Source organism: Rhipicephalus sanguineus, chromosome 2 (genome assembly GCF_013339695.2).
Source record: "Rhipicephalus sanguineus isolate Rsan-2018 chromosome 2, BIME_Rsan_1.4, whole genome shotgun sequence".
Taxonomy (NCBI): Eukaryota; Metazoa; Arthropoda; class Arachnida; order Ixodida; family Ixodidae; genus Rhipicephalus; species Rhipicephalus sanguineus.
In genome coordinates, this window is record NC_051177.1 from 153,940,025 (window position 1) to 153,963,156 (window position 23,132).

Here is a 23,132-nt window from a genome sequence, read left to right on the forward strand (position 1 = left end):
CTGACGCCCGGACCTAACTGATTGCCCCCGTGTCATCCCCCTCCCTGCGTCGCTTTCAGCGCGATCGTTGGGACGAAAGGAGAGAGACTGTAGCGTGCGACAAATCCCTGTGACTCCGCTCTCACTTCACGCATTCTAAAAATCTTGTGACCGTCGATTCACGAGGCAATAAACTCCGATAGTGACCGCCGATGATCAATTTGAAAAATGTGCGGGGCCCCTCACCTCCCTGCTTGCGAACAGTTTGTCGGACGCACGTCAAACATGCGCCTTCCTCTCTCCGCCATTCACCCATTTTCACCGCGGGGCTCAATCGTTTCTGACTTCGCCGGTTGCTAGAGCAACAGGAGATCAAAACTTTTCAGCCTTGAAGCTTCGTCGTACCGCCGACAGATGTACACTGCCGTCACCGGACCAATACGCGCGTCTTTGCTACTTTTTTCTATATCATGCCTCGTAGGCAAGCCCCGGAGTTTCCCCACCTAATGAGCATGCATCTTACACCGTAGTACGGATACAAGGTCAAAACACTTAGCATTGGCCCAAGTTGGTTTAACTAAAGCATCGTGCTCATTTTCAGAAAAAAATTTATGCGTGTTTTATCAAAAAAGTCAGCATGTCATATTTTAACCCAACAAGGTTATACATCCGTCCGGTGTCACACGAAACAAAGCTGAACTATGCGTACAGCGCGAGGCTGCAGGTGGATAAGAGAAGAAGCGAGAATATGGTCAGCACTGACGCAAAAATACTACTTATGTGCTTTTTGTGCACCTAAATTGCACAATACAGACGCACTACTGTCGTCCACTGGAGCAAACGTTCTCCGGGATATGCAGGAAAGGTTTACATCGAAGCAGTCTAGCTCTTTCTCCCTCAGGTTGATTGACGGCACGCATATGTTTCTGCATCTTGCCGTGCCAGCAGCCTCAATTGTTTCTTCAGTTGCTTTCGAGCCATTGGGTAATAAAACCACGCATCCTTCAAACGAGGCCTGCGGAAAAGTTCGGTTGCCACCGTAGAGTCCGAAACGCACGCAGAACCTTCGTCCCTGGTCTTGAGCTCCGCCGAACTAAACCCCGTTATGTCAAACAAGCCTCCGCTCGAATTTCGTCCTTCACTTGACCGAGTTGAGCACAGCGCCGCTGCTCGACTGAAAATGACGCCTCGCTTCTGAAGAATCGCAGCAGATTATCGCTGATGCGCAGTGACTTGCTCTGCCTAGACATGGCGATCCCATCGACTTTCTCAAGTCAAGGTGGAGAGTTTAGTGAAGGGACGTTCATGAAAACGGAGGTAAAGCCCTGTCCACTTCCGCGCGCTTACGAACTTATATCAGCCAGGTAGATAAAAAATGTTGTCAGAGATGGCAATTGTTCGTTTTGAAAACCAGAAGCAGGGATACAACGGGGGAGGGAAGGCAGGGGTGTTAGGCGGCTCCTACTGTAAGCACGAAGAGTGTTTGATTTGGCTGTTCCAAAAAAGTCGCTAGTTTCCGCTCGTATTTGCGCCGGTAGAGACAAAACATTGCCGTCGATTCAGTGGGCATATAAACCAAAGAGAATAGTTTTGCGGTTAGAACATAATATATTTAATTGTAAGGCTTCAACAATCCCAGAAGTCGTAATCTCTAACGCACTTACGTACAGTGCAAGCTTCAAGAAATTGTAAGGAAGCTGCGCAGCAGCTGAGTCGGTGCTCTCCAGCCATAAAATAAAACGTTCAAACGTAACTTCAAATAATGTGTAATGAAGGCAGGATTGGGGCTTAAGATTTCCGTGACACTTCCGCCTCAAAAATCGATTGGGAAATGCCTTTGAAAAGGCAAGAGGTACCGGTCCTTCATTATTTTTTAAGACCACCAATACACAATAGGTTTCTGTAATATCGTGAGACCAAGGCATTTAATATATAACGAACACCCGCCACGGTGGTCTAGTGGTTACAGTGCTCGACTGCTGACCCGAAGGGTGCGGGATCGAATCCCGGCCGCGGCGGCCGTATTTTGGATGCAGACGAAAATGCTTGAGGCCCGTGTACTTAGCTTTAGGTGCACGTTAACGAACACCAGGTTGTCGAAATTTCCAGACACCTCCCCTAGAGCGTCCCTCATAATCACATCGTGGTTTTGGGACGTAAAACCCCAACAATTATTAGTATATTACGATCTACATCTTGCCAAACAAAAAAAGAAGCTGGTTTCGTAAAAAGATGCTGTCTTCGAAAGATGGTTTCGTAAAATTACAAGAAACTGGCGCAATGATCGGTTTAATCATTAAGCAACTGGGGAGTGGTTGAGTGAGAACGCTAGCCAAAAGTTTTACAGATGACATTTTGTTTCTCCTGTAGTGGTCTACACAGCCACGAAACTTGCGAAGGCAACGCAGTACTTCTTTCGTAACTGCGCCCAGGCGGCTCAACGCTTAAATCCACACCCACCAGGGAAAGATTATGTTAAGGTGAGCATGAACTTTTGTACACGCGTCCACTATAGCTTCTGGGGTATAAAAAAAAGGTTTAAAATAAGCACCTATCGACAACTGCTATGTTCGGTTACATTCTACGAATGAATATGCTAACATCTCGTTAGAAACTACAGCTACTTTTGCATCTGTGTAATCGCTCCCTCCGGTTAATGCTCGGTACTACGTGACGTACTAGTGACACACGGCATTGGAGATCACTCCACAGTGCGCAGGACATAAATAAAAGTGATCCCCTCACAACGCTCGTTGTATAAAGCTCAACAAGTTATCCTCATCCTCCACCTCAGCCTATTTCATGTCCATTGTAGGACGAAGGTCACTCCCAAAGATCGCCAGTCTCCATCGTCTTGTCCCAGCGAGTCCATTATATGCCTGCGAATTCCCCACGTCCAACACCCCATCTATCCTTCTTTCGTCGGTGGCTTCATTTCCCTACGTGTGGGCTGCATGTGCATCAGACTTGATTCCAAGAGGAGACAAGCGCGCGAGGGGCTATGCATCGTGAGACCTAGGAACGTACCTGCAGGAACAGGGCGTCTGTATTGGTCCCTCGATAGCGCAAGCTCTTAGCGACCTGTTCTTGGTCAAATGTGAAAGCAGTCTTGTTAGCAGCTTGCATGGGTCAAAGTTTGTCCGAATTTTAAGATACGTTGACGACTTAGTACTTCTTGAAGATAAAGCTAACAACCCGGGCTTCACTGTTGCAGGGCAAATAAAATTAAGGAGTTCGCGGGAAACATATGGCTGCAGCTAGCGCAGTACCGGGTTAATTCTAGAAACGAGTATTTAACCGTATTTAGGGTTTCTGCATAATTCTTCTTTGCTATGTTAGAATTTGCTAGCTTTTCTGTTTATCGGACCTCGAACTAGCCTTTGGCTGCAGGTCTCACAAGTTCAACAGAATGCGTTGGCGGACTAATTGGTGAGAATCCATATTTTTGCGCTATAAAAGTACTATGGTCTCCCAAGTTTTTGTTATATGTGATTTCTACTTTGAAAATAAATTAACATTCATTTAAACGGGGGAAATATGGGTGATGCGTTTGCTCTGCAGTCGGCGTGGTCAGGCTGATGATGAATATGATGAGGCAAGCTACAGAGGCCATTAAAATTTCCTTGCGTGCCTTGAGCGCGAAAGCATGACGTGTCTAGACCGGTCAATTTTATCGACGTTCATACTACTTCAACGCCCATGTGACGTAACTTTTTCACACGACGTCATCACTTCACATTGACACCTTGCAACTTAAACTTCTTAATTAGTCACGTGACTGCGTCACATGGCGTGACCACTCGGTTATGAGTTTCGAATCGGGCAGTGAGTTCCGAGGGTGGCAAAGTGAATCCTTGGGATTGGGTCAGGTCAGCCAATTTGTCGAAATGCGCAGCGTTGATATTGGAGTGGGCCTGGTGAACTTTGAAAGTGGCCCGGGTTGGTTTTGGATGCGGGCTAAGTCAAAGTTCTAGTGGGGAAAAGTCAATTTTCAGGATGGACCAAGCCAGACCAAGCCGGTTCTGGGAGTACGCAAGGTCAACTTTGAAAGTGAGTTTAATCAATTTATCGAATCACAGTAAATATTTGTGGTGGACCAAGTCAACTTTCATAGTGGGCCAGGTTAGTTTAGAATACGGGTCATTGATCTACATCGAATATGAACTATTGATCTCTACCGCTTCGTGTGTGTACAAACTGCGCTTGCCATTATGGCATGGTTGGTGCACGCAGGTAATCGATTGCAGAACCAGCAATGCAATCGTTTTCAGAAACAGTGACGTCATTCTAGCCATCCCGTGAAGCAAGGCAGTTGCGCTAATCGGCGCTTCAGTTTCGGTTTCACCGGTGAATTCGGTCTAATTACATTTTTCGGAAACATTTACCAGCGGCTTTTTCTTTAGAAGTCTAAAAGCCGCGATGATCTCTTCGCAGAAAGGACTTCTATTCTTCCATTTTACCCTCCCGCCTACCACCTCTAATGAGAAATTTCTTTATTTTTCATTTTTGATATTATTTAAGTTATTATTGTCTCTAGCCATCTTAAGATGTGCACCACCATAGAAAAATTTATTATGAAGGTAGCGAGGAAATATCGCATAGCTCTCATGTTTTAGCATTTTCGGATACATTTCTTGAGACTCTCGGTATATAACAAAAAGAATACATTTGTTTCCACCTTCTACAGTGCGTAAGCTGCAAGGAGTTAGTTGCGCCAATAGACCTCTACCAGCCTACGTCACTCACTCCCCGTGCGTCAGGTCACGTGACCTCTCGGCGCACGTGCAACCGCGGGTGGTTGGCAAAACATTCCCGCTGCCGGCTCAGCGTGGTACAGTCGCACGGTGTTTGGCGCACGTTTTTTTTTTTTTCTTTGGAACCTTTTTCTGAATCTTTCGGTTCCAAGATTATTTGTGGTATGTGTCAAAGAACATATAAATGTGTCGTGGACTGTGTGACGAAAAATTTGCCACGCTGCTGGCTGTTTAACTTGGAGAAGTGAACCCACGTGGTGATTTGTGCAAGGAACAGCGGCATCGTCTTCGAAAATGTGCCGCGTTTACTGTGGCGTGTAGTGTGCGTTGAAAGGCAACGACGATATCGGTTCACATTTGTGGACATTGAAACTGACAATATTGTGTGGTGTGTGTTGTGTGAATAACGATGCATCTTGTTTGCGAAAACATCGGCACGCGTTGTTTCTAACAGGGCAATTTGCAGTGACCGGTTGTCGACGGAACATCAGGATTGGACATTTTATTTGACGCGATGATCTGCGAGTGCGTACATCTCAGTGTTTGTGCTGCGTGCACAAAAAAAAAGAAAGGGCATGGTGTCCGTGCTGAAAGGTGAGAGTACGCATGAGCTACCAGCGTGTTTTAGCATTGCGGAACATGCACGTATGGTTTACCACGGCGAATATCCAGAACCATACGCGTATCGCCTTTTATTGGAGATATACGTCATAACGGAAGCAGTGGAGATTCTTGTTTGTCATATTCTAGTTAGCTTATCTTTACGGCTCGATATTTATGAAGTGACATTCCGAGTTTGTGTACCAAGTCTAAAGGAGAGGAGCAAGTATGGAAACACGTTGTAGGCATCAGATAAAGCGACGTAACCGCGCAAGAGAATATTTATAATTAAATTATTGGTGTTCAACATCTCAAAACTGCTCAGTGGATTATGAGGAACGCGGTAGGGGATAACTTCGCTTTAATTTTCACGGGGATTTCTTAACCGAACGCAGGCTAATGCGTGTTTCCTTCGCTTTTTTTTTCTTTGATTCATCTCTGATCAGAATTTTGCGCCGTGAGTGAGAATCTAATCCGTGACCTCGCGCACAGAGCCGCCAATGCTGTACATCGTTTAAAACTGCAGTGCAGATTTCGCTACGGAAATTCATGCCATGCTAATCCATGACATACTAATATTTCTCCAAACACCAGTCGCCGTGAAAATGTACAACGTTCGCTTCCGAGGAGCATAAGATTTTTTTATGGCTGTCATCCACGACGTGCAAATCATATGTTGAACTAACAGAATCGTTCATTACAGGCAGTAACTCTTCCTTCTAACAGCTGTGAGTTCAGAAAACAGCAATTTGCAAAAACTTCTATCGAAGTAAAGCAGACACACGCAGCGCTGCTATGCAGAGAGATCCCGGCGGCGGAACTTTCTTGCCAACCAGCACCTGCTCCGAAGGCGGGACTTGGGGGCGGGACACTGCCAGTGACGTCACACTGTTTGCAAACAGGGAGAGGTCTATTGTAAGTACTCTCACGGTTCAAAAAAAAAAACAGTAACGCTTGCACAAACTCACTCAAGGCTGGGTCACAGCAGAGCTGGTGGACTAGACGAAGAAGAGGACGAAGATGAAGAAGACAGCGAAGTGAGCGAGTGCAGATTCATGAAGAATATCGTTTATCTACGCCACACGGCAAACTATACTTGCTATACTGTACTATACATGGCTGCGCTTTCTCTCTTTTTTTCTATCTTCTGTTTTGTGTACGCTGCTTTATATCTATTTCTCTATCTGTCTATTTCTTTATTTGTCTTTCTGTCACTTTCTCACTTTTAAGGCGAGGCATTTCTTAGCCAAAGTTTGCGATTTTGAGCGTATCTATCTATCTATCTATCTATCTATCTATCTATCTATCTATCTATCTATCTATCTATCTATCTATCTATCTATCTATCTATCTATCTACCTATCTATCTATCTATCTATCTATCTATCTATCTAGCCGCCTACGACTTTGTGCTCTCGTGGCCGCTTCGTTAATGGGATGTATACCAAAATTGGTTTGTAACGCCAACAAAGAACGGATACACGACAGCTTTCATCCGCCGTGTGGCACGCCGCATGCCGAGAGATCAGCTTCCCCACCGCGGAGACGCACCTGCGAACGACACACGCGACCCTCCTCCCACGCTGGCCACCCCACCGGATACAATGGTATCGAAGAAACCAGCCCAACGAGTCGTCATCCCGTATGTTCCGGGAACTAGCGAACAGCTCGCCAGGGTTCTCGGAAAAGCTGGGGTCACGGTGGTTCACAAGCCGGCCTCAACGCTCGCTCGCTTACTACCGCGGCCGAAAGATCGACCATCCCGGGAGCAACACCAGGGCGTGGTCTACAAAGTGTCATGTGCTGACTGTCCAGCGAGCTACATAGGCGAGAGTAAGTGCTTCCTGGAAAGAATGCGCCAACACAAAAACGACGTCAGAAAGATGGAAATGCAACGCAGTGCCCTTGCAGAGCATTGCGAGAAGCACGACCACAAAATTGACTTCGAGGGCGCTGCCATCATAGAAACGGAAAGGAATCTGGGAAGGAGGCTCTTACTCGAGTCGTGGCACATCCAGAACACACCTGCGAATGTGAACCGGTCCCTCGGAACAATGCCTCCGATCTACGTGCACGGCCTCCGGAATGTGAGGGAAAAAGAAAGGCGGAGCCAAAAAACAAGCTGCGACGAAGCCCCCCTGATCAGCACAGTCACCCCTGAAGAAGAGACCAAGCCGGTCTCGAAACGTCGGGTTTCCTCCAAGAATTTGTGGCTGGAGGTATTTCAACTTCTTAGGTCATAACACGGAAATCATGAAAGGCATGATTTACCTGCCGCGGGCTTGATGCTCTTACGGCAGTTTGGTTAACTTGATATATAACAAAATTGATGTAACGTGGCAAGAGTGTATGACGAGTATAAGTGATAGGTCTTGACGCGCAAATCATCATACGCATGTCATGTACAGCATGATTTTCATGACATCATCTCGGGGCGCTCCCGGCTGTTTAAATACATGGATGTATACCAAAATCAGTATAACAAAACATTTCTGTATGACGAACATAAATGACAAGTGGCAACATGAAAGTCATGACATGCATTTCATGTACAGCATGATTTGCATGCCACGCTCATGGTGAGCTCGCGGCCGGTCTACTAGCTTGATACGCACTAAAACGGGTATTCCGTGACGTGACTGTATGAAGAACATAAATGACAGTTGGTAACACAAAAATACTGATATGCATGTCACGTACGGCATGATTTACCTGCCACGGTCAAGGTGTGCTCGCGGCCGTCTCGCTAGCTTGATATGCACCAAAATTGCTATTCCGCGACGTAACTGTATGAAGAACGTAAATGACAGGTCCTGCCATGCTAATCATGGCAAGCAAACCATGTACGAGATGACTTACCTGACACTGTCTTGGTGCGCTTCCGTCTGCTTTTAACTGGATATACATACGAAAATTGGTATTGCATGGCATGTGTGCGCGACGAACATAAATGACAGGTCGTGCATTTTATGTACCAAAAGGTACGTTGCATTGGCATGTTATATACGATATTGTACATGCACGCATGCATGTGGGACAAACATGCGATATATAGTGAACTAGATGTCATGACATGAAGGACTTCATTGGCCTCGAAGACAAACAAGGCGATGTAAGCAGCTCTTTGCTGAATGCTTCTTATTACATCGATTCCCACAGTGCGTGGGTTCTGTCGGACGTTTTTCCCTTTGTTCTCTTTTTTTTTCTCTTTGTCTTCTTTCTGTCTTTCTTTATCTCGGTCTCTGTGTAGCTGATCTCTCACCTTCTATCTTTTTCTCTGATGCTCTCTTCTTTTGTTTTAATTTTAAACTCTTTCTTTCTCTCTCTTTTTCTTTCTCTGTCTTTTTCTCTGTTTCATCCCTTTCTTTCTATACTTTTACTCTGTTTCTGTTTCTTTGCATCTGCCTATCTCTCTCTGTGTATTCGTCCTCCCGTCCACCTTTCCCTCCTCCAAAACCTCACATCTCTCCTCCTCTCCCTCACTTTCCTTGCCCACCACTTTGCTGCACTACACTATACAAGGCCATGCTCTGCTCTGCAGCGTTCTGGCATAGCCGACGGGTTAGGACGCTCGGCATTCGGGTCGTGGGTACGCGAGTTCAAATCTCGCCTCGGCAAAATATTTTTTGCGCCAAGAAATTCTCTCTTTCTCTTTGTTTCTCTTTCCTTCTTTCTCTGTTTCCCTCTCTCTCTTCCATTCTTCTCTCTCTCTCTCTCTAGTTCTCTCGCCCATCGAGTTATTGCTTCCCTCACCAAACACATCGGCGCACGCCTTCTGGTGGCCAAGCAGATGAGGAATGAGGAGGTAGGCGATGAAGAAAAGGACGAATGTGGCGCGTGCCGGATCATGATAATGATCATTTTCTATCTACAACACGGCCAACGTGGACCTTAACAGCCTCTGCTGCAATAACTTTGCGAAGCCGATTTCCTTACGGCTTGAAACACATTAAGAGTATTTTGCAGGCAACACGTGCTTTTCTCCACGTCGTGTCTGCTTGGTAATCCGTGCAGGGCTATTGCTTTGTTTTCTACCAGCACCAGGCACCGAAATGGGCACATGAATGACACGGTGCCTATCAACACAACTATTTCGCTAAGCATAATCAGCTCACCAATATCACTTCCCTGCCAAGGTTGTGAAGGCTATACTCTAAACATGCAGTGAAAGCGTAGCCTGGAAGTTTGCATCGAACGCCACTGAAAAATAACTGGCGAAAGGGCTTGAACAGTTCACGATACTCTTTAAACTTAAGTACTCTTCTTGGTCTTTTGCCGACGACCGTAGTGACCAGTACTGCGGCAGGTGGTGCTTGTGACGAAGCCATTGAAGGCTTCGTGTGGTATACTACTCATCAGTCTGAGATGTAAAGGCCCCCTTCAACCAGCTAGATAGATTGCAAGAACAGCGCACAAACAATGCACGAACACAAGGTGACCTACACCGCTTCGATGTCACTTTTTCGTCGTCCGTTGTTTATGCGCTATTTTGACAATCATGAGCTGGCAACCAGCCCGAATCACCGCCCTTGCGAAGCTGCATAGAAGACATTTCCTTTTGCATAAGACCACTTGGATGATACCCCCGCATACCGTGGCTAAAGAAGGCCACAGAAGCGTTATGGCAATTTGTGTGGGAGGGGACAAGATTGGCTATATATAATGCAACTCTACAGCACTAAGAATTGTGAACTATGTCAATGACATTAACACTGGACTTTATCTCCCTCTCTGGTATACACTTCAGTAGGGTTCTTCGTCAGGGGGAGCGAAGTTTCACCACAGCGCACCCCTCCTCCTCCTCCTCCTCCTCCCACGCTCCCCGTCTCACGGGTCCAAAACTCAACAAGCTTCGCAATGAATGCAAAGATGAAAGTGCAGCAATGACGGTCCTCGGCTTTCCGGAGTTAAAGGTGGGAAGTAAACAGTTCTTGGAAAAGAACATCAGCGTCCTCGGCGGCCATTATCGGCAAAGACTTGCGTGTCTATAACCCTACACTTTAAACCATGACGAACCAAGTCCAACAGAGTAAAGGCACAGGGAAACTTGTCACCCTCCTTAAGTGATTAATGTGTGGCGAAGCAATTGGTACTGTTTAACGGTTGCGCTCTCCAGCGGCTCCTAGTGGGTCGTCCTCTTCTAAAGGCCGCTCGCGCTCGGAGCCCGTGCCTTTGCCTTGACTGTCGCCGAGTGCTGTCCAATAAACAGCTTAACAAATTGGTGGAGAGTGCTGTGCTCCCATTCGATGCCCCTGGAGCTTCGTTCCCGTACTCTGCCCTCTACCATGCCCCAAGACGCCGCTCAGCAAACGCCCCCTCCCACCCCGACCACATGTCCCGGTGTCCCACGCATCCGCGATCCACCTATCTTCACTGGCACCGATAGCACCGACGTGGAGGACTGGCTCGCCATTTACGAGCGCGTGAGCGTACCCAACAAATGGGACGAAGCAGGCAAGTTGAGCAAGTTGGTCTTCTACCTCGCGGGAGTAGCAAGCTTGTGGTACAACAACCACGCGTCCGATTTTGCGACTTGGTCGGATTTCAAGACCGCCGTCATCAACGTTTTCGGCCGCCCTGCAGTTCGTAAGCTGCAAGCAGAACAGCGCTTACGCGAACGAGCTCAGCAGGCCGGTGAATCTTTCACCAGTTATATCGAAGACGTCCTGGACTTGTGTAAGAAAGCCAACGGTACCATGTCCGAGTGTGACAAGATCCGGAACATTATGATGGGCATTGACGACGATGCCTTCACCATGTTGCTCGCCAAAAACCCTTCCACCGTGGCCGAGGTCATAACACTGTGCCAGAGCTACGAGGAGCTCCGCCGGCAACGTTTGATGACCCGTCGCTCTCCATCACGCGACGACGAGCTTGCTGGCTTGGCGGCCATACCTGACCAGGCCACGCTGCTGGCAGAAGTGAAGGCATTCGTGCGCGAGGAAATCGCACGGCAGTTCTCTCTCCTGGCCTTCGCCCACCCGCCGCACGTTCAACAGTCGTCGACGACCCTTCTTCCTCCCCTCCGACGAGCAATTGACCAGGAAATTGCCGAGGTGATGCCTGAGTACCACCAGCAACCTCCGACTCCTGCGCCACAGAGTTACGCTCAAGTTGTCGCCAGGACGCACCAGGCAATCCCTGCGGCTGCTCCATTGAGCTACGCCGAAGCCGCCGCTAGACCTCCGTCCTTCGAAGCGGGCGTGCCGGCTCCGTATGCTGCCGTCATCCCTAGGCCCCGACTGCAACCCACCATGCAGTCGTTTCAGCAGCCGCCCCGTCAATCGCATCCTGCGACATGGGCGGGACCTGCCCCGGCGAACCGATGGCGCACACCCGACAATCGGCCCATCTGTTTTGCATGCGGTTATGCCGGTCACGTGGCACGTTACTGCCATCGCGTGCAGCCGCCTCGAGTCGCGTCACCCACCACCAGCCAGTCCAGCCGTGCATTCTACGACCCGCTTATGTCAACGACGTCACGCCCAGCTCCATCCACTCGCCGCTCTCCGTCTCCACGGCGTCGCTCACTCTCACCAATGCGGCCACGTTCTGTCGCACGAGAGCAGGAAAACTAGTCGTCGCAGTCCACGAGGCAAGGGCTGCGACGCTATCGAACTGTAAAAGCCCTCAGCGAAGTCCATCGAATGTCATAGACGTGTTTGTGTACGGTGTGCGCGCATCTGCCTTTATCGACACTGGAGCCGCCGTATCCGTTATGGACGCAACATTTAGCCGCTTACTCCGAAAAGTGACGACGCCACTTTTTGGGATGTCTCTCCGTACCGCCAGCTCCCAGAGTATTAGGTCTACAGCAGTATGCATTTCTCGCGTCGGCATCCAGGACGTTCTGTACGACGTCGAGTTCATCATAATTGCTGCATGCTCCTACGACGTCATCCTCCCGCCACGACGCCATAATTCACTGCGCACCAGCCGCCCTCGAACTCTCACCGTTCTCACATTTGACGCCGGCAGACAGTCCATCGGCATGCACCAAGATCCTCGTCAAAGACGATACCAAAGTTTCCCCAAGCTCGTCGACGGCCGTGCCAGTTTACTGCGCCGGTCTCTGCGACACCATTGCACTCCTTTCGCCATCTGACCGCGTTCGCACTAGGAAAGGGTTGCTGGTACCTTTCGCGACCGTGCAAGTCACTCAGGGTAGCACCGCTATTTTTGTTACCAACCCATCCCCGCACATTGTTACGTTGGTGCGAGGGGAATGTCTCGGCAGAGTGGAGCCCCTCGAAGACGCACAAGTTCTGGACGCACCCGATGACTCGCCCTGCACCAGTTCCCGTACCATCAGTGCCGTTTCCACGTCTGATTCATCACCCGCGGATGTATTTGGTCCCGCCATTGCTGACAACCTTACGTCGGTCCAGCGTTCCCAGCTTCTGTGCCTGTTGGAAGAATTTCGTTCGTCTTTCGATGTCGGGCAAACTTCTCTCGGCCGCATGTCCGCTGTTACGCATCGCATCGACACCGGCGCCCAACCGCCACTGCGGCAACGTCCATATCGCGTGTCTCCCACAGAACGACGGGTAATTAATGAGCAAGTCGATATGCTTCGACGCGACGTTATTCGACCCTCGGACAGCCCATGGGCGTCTCCTGTTGTTCTCGTTGCCAAGAAGGACGGTTCTGTGCGGTTCTGTGTGGACTATCGAAGGCTCAACAAGATCACTCGGAAGGATGTCTATCCGCTGCCGCGCATCGACGACGCGATTGGCAGCCTCCAAGGAGCAGAATACTTTTCATCTCTCGATTTGCGCTCGGGGTACTGGCAAGTACCCATGGCTGATGATGCTCGACCGAAGACTGCCTTTGTCACGCCCGACGGCTTGTACGAGCTCAACGTCATGCCGTTTGGTCTGTGCAATGCGCCCGCGACCTTCGAGCGCATGATGGACAGCGTTCTGCGCAACTTGAAATGGCACACGTGCTTGTGTTACCTGGACGACGTCGTCGTTTTTGCTCCGGACTTCTCCACGCATCTTCAACGTCTGCGGCATGTTCTGACGCGTTTGAGCAACGCCGGCCTCCAACTGAATCTGAAGAAGTGCCGATTTGCAGCACGGCAGCTGACAATCCTAGGCTACGTCGTGTCCAAGGACGGAATCCTTCCCGATCCGGCCAAGCTTCGGGCCGTGGCCGAATTTCCCAAACCCACGTCCGTCAAGGAACTGCGCAGTTTCGTCGGACTGTGCTCATATTTTCGACGTTTCATACGCAACTTTGCCACCATCATATCGCCGCTGACGAAGCTCCTTGGGAGTAACGGGCCCCTACATTCGTGGTCGTCCGAATGCGACGACGCGTTCGCCAAGCTCCGTCGTTTGTTGACGTCTCCTCCCATACTACGTCACTACGACCCTACGGCCCCAACGGAGGTGCATACGGACGCGAGCGGTGTAGGCCTCGGCGCTGTTCTTGCGCAGCGCAAACCAGGGTTCCCCGAATATGTCGTAGCATACGCAAGTCGTACGCTACTAGAGCCGAGACCAATTACACCGTCACGGAAAAAGAGTGCCTGGCGATCATCTGGGCTCTTACAAAATTCCGACCTTATTTGTATGGTCGCCCATTTGATGTCGTCACCGATCATCATGCACTATGCTGGCTGTCGTCATTGAAGGATCCCTCGGGCCGTCTCGCCCGCTGGGCACTTCGCCTGCAAGACTACGACATCCGCGTGCTGTACCGCAACGGACGCCAGCATGCTGACGCCGACGCCCTCTCGCGCTCCACCTTGCCTGACGACAATGCCTCCTGCTCAGTATCTCACAGTATTGCTGTTTCTTCTATCGATGTTCACACCATCGCTACCGAGCAGCGCAAGGATAAGTGGATCGTCTCGCTGATAGACTTGCTCACTGATCCGTCGGCAACACCAACCGCTCGCACGTTGCGTCGTCAAGCCCACCATTTCGCCATTCGTGACGACCTACTGCACCGTCGCAATTACAACGCCGACGGCCGCCAGTGGCTACTTGTGATACCACGAAGTCTGCGTGCTGAAATATGCGAGTCCTTCCACTCTGATCCGCAATGCGCGCACTCTGGGGTATCCAAAACTTACCAGCGCATTCGACAACGATACTTCTGGCGAGGGATGTACCGCTACGTGCAGAAATTCGTCCGCTCCTGCCTCGATTGCCAACGCCGAAAACCTTCAACGCACGTGTCACCAGTCGGTCTACAACCATTACCTTGCCCTAACCGTCCGTTTGGGCGCGTGGGCATCGATTTATATGGACCACTTCCTCTGACGTCGGCTGGTAACCGTTGGGCCATCGTCGCCGTCGACCATCTAACGCGATACGCCGAAACCGCAGCCCTCCCAGCGGCTACAGCGCGCGATGTTGCCTCCTTCCTGCTACAACCGATTCATGCTGCGTCACGGTCCACCCCAGGAGCTTCTCAGCGATCGAGGCCGTGTCTTCTTGTCGGAGGTCGTCGAAGCCATTCTCAAAGAGTGCCATGCTGTTCACCGCAAAACTACTGCTTACCACCCGCAGACGAATGGCCTAACCGAACGCTTTAACCGCACGCTCGGCGACATGCTCTCAATGTACGTCGCCGCCGATCACACAAATTGGGATGCCATTCTGCCCTTCGTCACCTACGCCTATAATACCGCCCCTCAAAGCACTACTGGTTTTTCACCCTTTTTCCTGTTGTACGGAAGGCACCCGTCGCACACCATTGACACGATACTACCCTACAAGCCGGATCCATCTGAGTGTGCGCCTATTTCTGACACAGCCAGGCTTGCTGAAGAGTGTCGCGAGCTTGCAAAGTCCTTTACAACGCACGAACAAGAGCGGCAGAAGAGCCTTCGCGGTGGCACCACCACTTCTGAGTCCACGTTCCTCCCCGGAGCGCTCGTATGGCTCTCGGTCCCTACCACTTCAACTGGTCTCTCGTCAAAACTACTGCCGAAATACGAAGGCCCCTACGGGGTCGTCGAGCGAACATCCCCGGTCAACTACCTGATCGAACCCATCGAACCAGCTTCGGACATGCGCCGTCGAGGGCGCGACATAGTCAACGTGGAGCGCCTCAAAGCCTACTATGACCCACTCATAGTGACGAGCTGTTAGGTCGCCGGACGGCTCCCTTTTCGTACCCGGGGTAATTGTGGCGAAGCAATTGGTACTGTTTAACGGTTGCGCTCTCCAGCGGCTCCTAGTGGGTCGTCCTCTTCTAAAGGCCGCTCGCGCTCGGAGCCCGTGCCTTTGCCTTGACTGTCGCCGAGTGCTGTCCAATAAACAGCTTAACACATGCATCGTCCATAAGTACGCATTTCCAAGCCTCCGCTATCATGCTCTGGGAGCTGAAGTAGACCTCTACTTGCAAAAACAACGACGAAGGGCTGCGCCCCCCCCACCCAAAAAAAATCGCCGACGAATACGATACTGTCTAATGCGAATTCCGAGCGCAGTTGCTTAGGTGTTTTCATTTTGGGATAAGTTGGGGCAAACAGTTGGAGAGAGATGTGTGTATGTACAGTTTCATACCACGCCGTCCGAATGGCACGGACAGTTTGGTGCAGCCCATTTCGCAGACGGAGCGTAGCGCGACTGCCTCGCTAACCAGGAGGCCGCGGAAGGCAGCGCGTGGGCGCGTTCCACAGCAGCCACCGTAGACAAGCCTCCGTTCATTCAGTGATTTCATTCGATATATGCTATCGGTGGGCGCGCTAGCCGCATACCTTAGAGATGACGTCATAGGGGACGGCAAGACAGCGCACACTACTGTGGCGCCGCGGGTGGCCGCCACGGAACCTGTCGTCTCGTAACTGTCCTGCCCTCCTCTTCGCGTCTCATCGCTGTCGTCGTCTTTCATCTTCCACGTTCGCTCTCTTTCATGCTCGTTCACTCTGCCGGTTACGACGAAGCCGACGCCGCTCAACTCCGAAACGGGCGCCTAAGAGCTGCGCCCTAAAGATGGCGGAATGTGAATCAGGAGTGCAAAGGTGGGAGCTGGTGCGGTGGCACTGGTCATAGCAGGCTGAATGGTAAACTTGTGATTCTACCTCAGAGGGGTTGGGGGGTGGAATACCTTAGGCCGCAACAGAAGCCAAGCCAAAGGGCTAAAATAAAGTTCCGTGGGAAAAAAATCTGGCGGACCCCGCGCATTGTGGGAACCGATTTCATGCGAAGCAGTCAGCGAAACTCCAAACACTTGGAGTGCGGTTGCGCACCATTGTATGCTTCATGCACTGTTCTGGCGAAGCACAAAGATAAAGACGTGAGGGAGATTATTGAAGCCCAAGCTATCTCTCGCAATAGTGACACGTGTGTGAGTGCACCGTCAATTGATCTTTTGGATAGGGAGAGGGCCTTTCTGGTTGGCTAGAGTGTAGAATGAGGTGGCGCACTGTGCATGGATAAATAGATTGCTGTTTCCTGGAACTAAAAGTGTTGAAGTTAGCGCATTGTGGTGTCGTCTCTCCTTCGTCTTTGTCTGCTAGCGCTGAAGATGGTTTCTAATTCAGTATACCAACAAGCCCGAAAAATGGCAATTGAAAAAAATGTTTCCTAAACCATTTTTCTTCAAGAGAATCAGTTTTGCATCATTTCTTCGACCGGTTGGTGGCGAATCGTGCTGCCGAACATTCTGGTTCGACGCACGATCGCAAATGCGGGTCAAATGCAATATTTATCCTATTACTCATTTCTCTAAGTTTCACAAAACGAAAAAAAAAACAGACTTCGTTACAATCGCGTCTATGCTTTCCCGAGCAACAGAAGCGGTCGAATCAGCGGCTTGCGCCTCCTCTTGCGAACAGCGGAAATGACCAGAGTTACCCCATACACCCGCTACCATGTTCCCAACGCATTGCTACCGTGGACACCATATAGAATAACTCCAGAAAGGGCCACGGCAAGTCCGTAGCCGAGAATTCCCTGCACGCGCTAGCCTCCGCGATGGCCGGGAGCGGGTTAGCCTAGAGCGGGTTGGCTCGGACCGCCCCGGCGAAGCTGCGGCTATAGGCAGAAACAGCCCCCCGTGCGCAGGCCGTAAAGGAAGGAGAGAGCGCGCGCCTCCAGACCGGCCGTGGTAAAGGTTATCTGCGCAAGCTTTGAAACTTGTAGGCATTATTTATTTCAAAGACTAGGGAAGCTACGGTGATGGAGCCAAAGAGCTACACGCGCTTGTCTGAGACTACGATCCAGTACAAATTACAGGTCCAGGCCAGACAAATAACAGTAACATAGGTTGAGCAAGCTTTGGGCAGCAATCGTTGCGACATCGCACGCGTAAACAGTAAAATAGCGCAGTCAAATGGAAAAGTACAGATTGAGGGTAGCAATAGTCTCATTCACATGGTGAGTACAGATCCAATGAAGCATAAATGGCACCATCTTTTTGCATACCCTTGAATCCTTAGCATATAGCTTACATGTACGTGTACAGCGTGATGTTCATTCGTCGCATCTCTCTGTATATATTTATTAATTACGCTTCTTGCTAAAATCTTCCTATTTAAGTATATATTCCTTCATCTTTTTCTATGTGTTTATTGTATCTTTTTTGTATGTACTCAATGTTCATGCTTACTTGTAATCCACTCCTGCCTATTGTCTGAAATCCCGACCGCAATGGTTGTAATAAGCACATAAGTCAACAAATGAAAAAAACAGTACAAATATCGCAAGAGAAATAAGAATTGTAGTAAAACCATACTATATATCTAAACACACATACATACAGCTATTTGTATACATACATGGGCACGCCAATGCATATAGAAAGAAAAATTCGGCAGATCCCACACAATGTGGGAATCGGTTTCATGCGAAGCAGTCAGCGAGTACTTCTATGCTGTATTTTAGAGCTTTGAGCTAAACTAAGTTAAAGGGTGGAACGACGTGTTTTTGTAAGTGTAGTAGCTGTGTGAACATCGTGGGCTTACCAGGTACGTCGACAACACTGGCGTTTAATGGGTAACTTATGGTGGGACGTAACGTCAGCCCTTACGTTAGAGTACATACGTCAGTATTACCAAAACTAAGTGCACTTTATAGTGCAATCATGTGAATATCATACGTAACTTTCGTTAAGCAATGCTTCAATATAGCTTGCTGAATCACAGTAATGTTTGCTAGACAAATGTAATGTTTGTTAGACTGCCATAAAAGCAAAGCCAACACTGGAACCATAGATGTTTATGATATGACGCCTGTATAGGAGTACATATGTGGTGTTTATTGCTTTATTGTAAAATTGGATAGCCAGCACCACAAACACAATTGACGCTACACCGGTTATAAGCCTGCATAGGCTGTTTTTCCAAACCACTTTATAGACCTGGTGTGGCTCTGTGGTAGAATACCTGATGGCCACGCAGAATGCTTGGATTCGATTCCTGCTGGGATCCTAATTTTTATTCTTTCCATTCGTCGAGTCAACGCTGCTGATGTCGGCTTTTCTTAACGCTCTCGCACTTAAATTACCAGTGTCTGTTCTCACCATTTCTAAGTAGACAAACTGTAAATCACCTGTGGCGCATACCCGTACACCGCGGCCCGTGGTAAACGGGTATGTGCAACACGTGTGTGGAGGAAAGGGCTTGACGACGTACGCGACAAGATTTCCACGTTATTCATCTCATGAGCCGACAGTCATATTCGTCAAATCCTCTTACCCTCCCATAACAATCTTGGTCTACACCAAGTTAAGGAGGCGATCATGAGGGCACCCAGGCGTATGCGGCTAGATAGATAGGTAGATCTGTAGATAGAAACGCTCAAAGTGCCAGAGGTTCGCTGAGAAATTCTTCTTATTTTAAAAAAAAAGGGGGGGGGGGGGCTTGTTTCAGTAAGCTCCCTTACGCAGTGACAGGGGCAGCGCGGCTAACCTACGTTCCATTCTGTTTCTTTCAGTTCCTGCACAGCCTGTGCGCTACGGGAGAGCAGTGCGTACAGGAACTCGGTAGTTGGGATTTCAAGGCAAGTAATTTGCCACAGTTTATAACTTATTGCCCGTCCTAATTCTAGACTACAGAGCACAAAAATCGGGTATTCATGCAACGCAATTTGTAAATGGACGTGCAGAAAATGCCCCGTGTCAGAAAATTTACCCTCTTCGCCACTCTACGTTCACTTCACATTAGTTCAGTGCCAAGATATTAAAGGTTCGGGCTCTTTTTGCTCGGATTCTCATCGATAAGTGTTTGTCAGAGAAGATGACAACAAGCCTACAGTGTCAACAAACTCGGTTGAAGTCTGTCTGCAGTAAGCGTGAATGCTCTTTCCGCAAAATATTTTATCCACTAATGCAGGTCACGCCCTGCGTAACGTCCTCTATAAATAACACTGCATTAGTATAAAAAAATTCGCAGTAAATGTACGCAAACACCGCATTTGCCGCCATGGTAGATTCAATGACGAACGGCTTACAAGGCACAAGTGACTACATGTCGCCTTTCAAGCAGCCTTGCCACTTTCTCAACAAGAATGACGCCCATCGATGGTCCCAATTCCTGACATTCCCGTGCGCGTGAGAAGACTACAATTGCCGGTCATGCCTGGTGGTAATTGCCCGAAACTCTGTTGTGGCTCCTCGCGTGCAAGCTTTCCACAGAGGCTGCGGCAGCAAAACGACGGTCTCTATAGTGGCCTGGGGAATCAGAGTAAGAGTGTCATACACGCAAGCGCACGCCCATAGTGTTTGAAGTGATGCAACGCAGTAGCGACAAGAAACTGAACCGTTTATTGCTTGGCACTTGGCCTTTTTTTCCTGAAATCCACGTGAGTCTGGAACACGAGCTGTGGTCGATTACATCGTGACTTGCTGACAGGTGATAAGGAACTCGGGCCGGTGAGTGCGGTTTATCGACGACGCTGCACTCCTTCGCCCTTCAAAAGCCCAGTCGTTGCGGAGGGCGTCTTGTTCGCGTTGATCGGCGGAGTTGAGTTGGAACTGCCTCTGGCGCCCACGTTTCTTGAGTCGAGCCGGGCAACCGAGGGGCCGCTGGACTGGAGTTCAGCGTTGCACTTGCTTCTCGAGCGTCTGCGTCGATCTGTGGTTCCGCTAAGCTGGAGCCGAGCCTTGATTCCTTTTTTTCTGGTGTGGCTAACGCCCTCCGTGCCCTCAACTGGTCTACATGACGGCGCTGGGTTCCCAGGGGTGTCTCCACCTTTACCATCCGATTCCCTTCCGTCGCTATCACAGTCCCTGGCAGCCATTTTCGCCCTCATTGAAAATAGCGGGACCAGACGGGCTTTCCGGGCGGGAACAGTGGTGGTGCTTTGGTCGACGAAGGCCGGATCGTGTCGGCCCCTGCAGGCACTTCGCCTTCTGGAAAGTGGGCGGACAGCCTTGTCCGGAGCTCGAATCCGAAGAGTAGTTGTGCTGGCGATTTGCCACTCTCGAGGGGTGTAGATCTGTAACGGAAAAGAAAACGAGGCAACTTTTCTTGCAGTGTGCCGCGCTTGTTTTTCTTGAGGCCCTCTTTTATTGTTCGCACCGCCCGCTCCGCTAATCCATTGGACTGTGGGTGGTATGGCGCCGTCCTGACATGGCGTATGTTATTTTCATGCATGAACTTTGCCATCATTGCGCTCGAGAACTGGGGGCCGTTGTCAGACACCAGACAATGCGGGATACCCAAACCGAGAAAAACTCCCTCAGTAATTGAATTGTTGCGTCTGTGGTAGCCGTTTTCAGCGGCGTTGCCTCTATCCACTTCGTCTCCGCGTCAACTAGGACGAAAATTAGGTACCCATCAACAGGTCCTGCAAAATCCATGTGCACTCAATACCACCGCCTTCCTGTCCTAGGCCACGGGGAAGGTACTTGGGCCGCAGGCATTGACCACCCCTGCACACATTTGGGAGAAGTTTGCACCAACCTTTCAATGTCTTTGTCTAATCCAGGGTACCAGAATAGCGTACGAGCGAGCCTCTTCATGGCGCCAACACCTGGGTGGGTATCGTGCAGCTCGTTGAGTAGGCACTGCCGGGCTGCCTCCGGCACGACCACACGATGACCCCCGTAAACGAGGTCATTGCTCGCGACGAGTTCGTGTCGGCGTGTGAAGTACGGCTGCAGATGTTGCTGCTGCCCCGCAAGATGTGATGGCCAGCCCTGCTCGATCCATTCTCGGACTTGACGAAGTGCGCTGTCCTCCTGGGTCAAAGCAATCATTTGGTTAGAAGGAAGGGCACTTGCATCCAAACCTTGCGTATAAAGCACATATTCCATGACTTCTTGACTTCCGCGTTCCTGGTCCCCTGGCAAAGGCAAGCGACTGAGGGCGTCCGCGTTAGCGTTGTGTGTTCCCTTGCGGTATTCCAGATTGTATTGGTAAGGTGATAGAAGAAGCGCCTATCGCTGAATTCGAGCTGCCGCCATCTGCGCAATCGCCTTGTTGGGGTCGAAAAGCCCGGTGAGGGGCTTATGATCTGTCACCAACGTGAAACGGTTGCCTAGCAAGAAATCGCGGATCTTACAAATTCCAAATACCAAGGCCAGCGCTTCTTTCTCGATTTGGGAATTGCGTTCTGCTGACGTCAGCGTTCTCGAACGAAATGCTATCGGGTGGTCCACGCCATCAATGCGGTGTGATAATACTGCACCTAAGCCGTCTGCTGACGCATCACAATCCAGCCGCAACTCCTTCTGCGGATCATAGTGGACCAGAAAATTTGCCTTTAACAAGGCGCGCTTTGCTTCCTCGAAGGCTTTTTGATGCTCTTCTTTCCAGTGCCAGCGTTGTCCCTTGACCAGTAACCGATAGAGTGGAGCCAGGATCGTGGCCAATTAGGCAAAAACTTTGAGTAATGGGTTATGAGCCCCAGAAAGGACTTCAGTTGGCTCACCGATTCTGGCTTTGGTGCAGCTGTTACGGCTTCGAGGTTGTCGCGCAGTGGATAAAGTCCGGTTGCATCAAGCTTGTGCCCCAGAAACTGCACTTCTTTTTCTCGGAACCGACACTTGGCCTTGTTCAGTTGGAGGCCACTGTCGCGAAGTCTCTGGAACACTTGTCGAAGTGTTGACGTGTCCTGTTGCTTCTCGGCGATTGTGATGTCGTCCAGTTACACACGTACTCTTGGTAAGTCCCGTAATAACGACTCAATGCGCCGCTGGAACAGTGCGGGAGCCCACGAGATGCCGAAGGCTAGTCGGTTGTACGAGTACAAGCCCTGGTGCGTGTTGATGACAGTCATTTCCTTCGCTTCTTCATCAAGTGGCAGCTGATTGTAGGCATTTCGCAAATCCAGTGTGGTGAATACTTCTCCCCCGTAGAGCGCGGCAAAAATGTCGTCCACTTTAGGCAAAGGGTACTGCTCCAGGTGAGTAGCCGGATTCACGGTGAGCTTAAAATCGCCACACAGCCTGATGTCCCCATTTTTCTTCACCACAGGTACGACAGGAGCAGCCCATTCGGAAACGCTCACCGGCGACAGGACGCCTTGCTGCACGAGGCGGTCGATTTCGGCTGACACTGCTTTGCGAAGCGCGAACGGAACCGGACGGGCCTTCAAAAACCAAGGCACCGCTCCTTCTTTCTTGTACAGCTTCACGGCGGGCCTTTGCAGCAGCCAAGTTGATCTTCAAACAAGTCTGCGAACTCTTCCACCAGCTCCTTTAGGTCATCTTCTGCCTGCAGCGCATAGACACTTGGTAGAGCCCTTTCTTCCAAGAGTGACAAGCCCGCTTCGCGGAAAGCTTGAATTGTATTTCTACCGCAGAGTAGTGGTCCATCACAATCGACTACCACAAGCGAACTGTCCACTCGTGTTTTGTCGTGTTCCACACTCATGGCGACTCTGCCTACCA

The 23,132-nt window shown here is 50.0% G+C and overlaps 1 pseudogene; it reads right to left on the reverse strand.

Moving 5' to 3' along the window:
• Positions 1-20,050: 20,050 nt before the first annotated feature.
• On the reverse strand, positions 20,051-22,811 carry LOC119383816 (uncharacterized; annotated as a pseudogene).
• Positions 22,812-23,132: the final 321 nt, after the last annotated feature.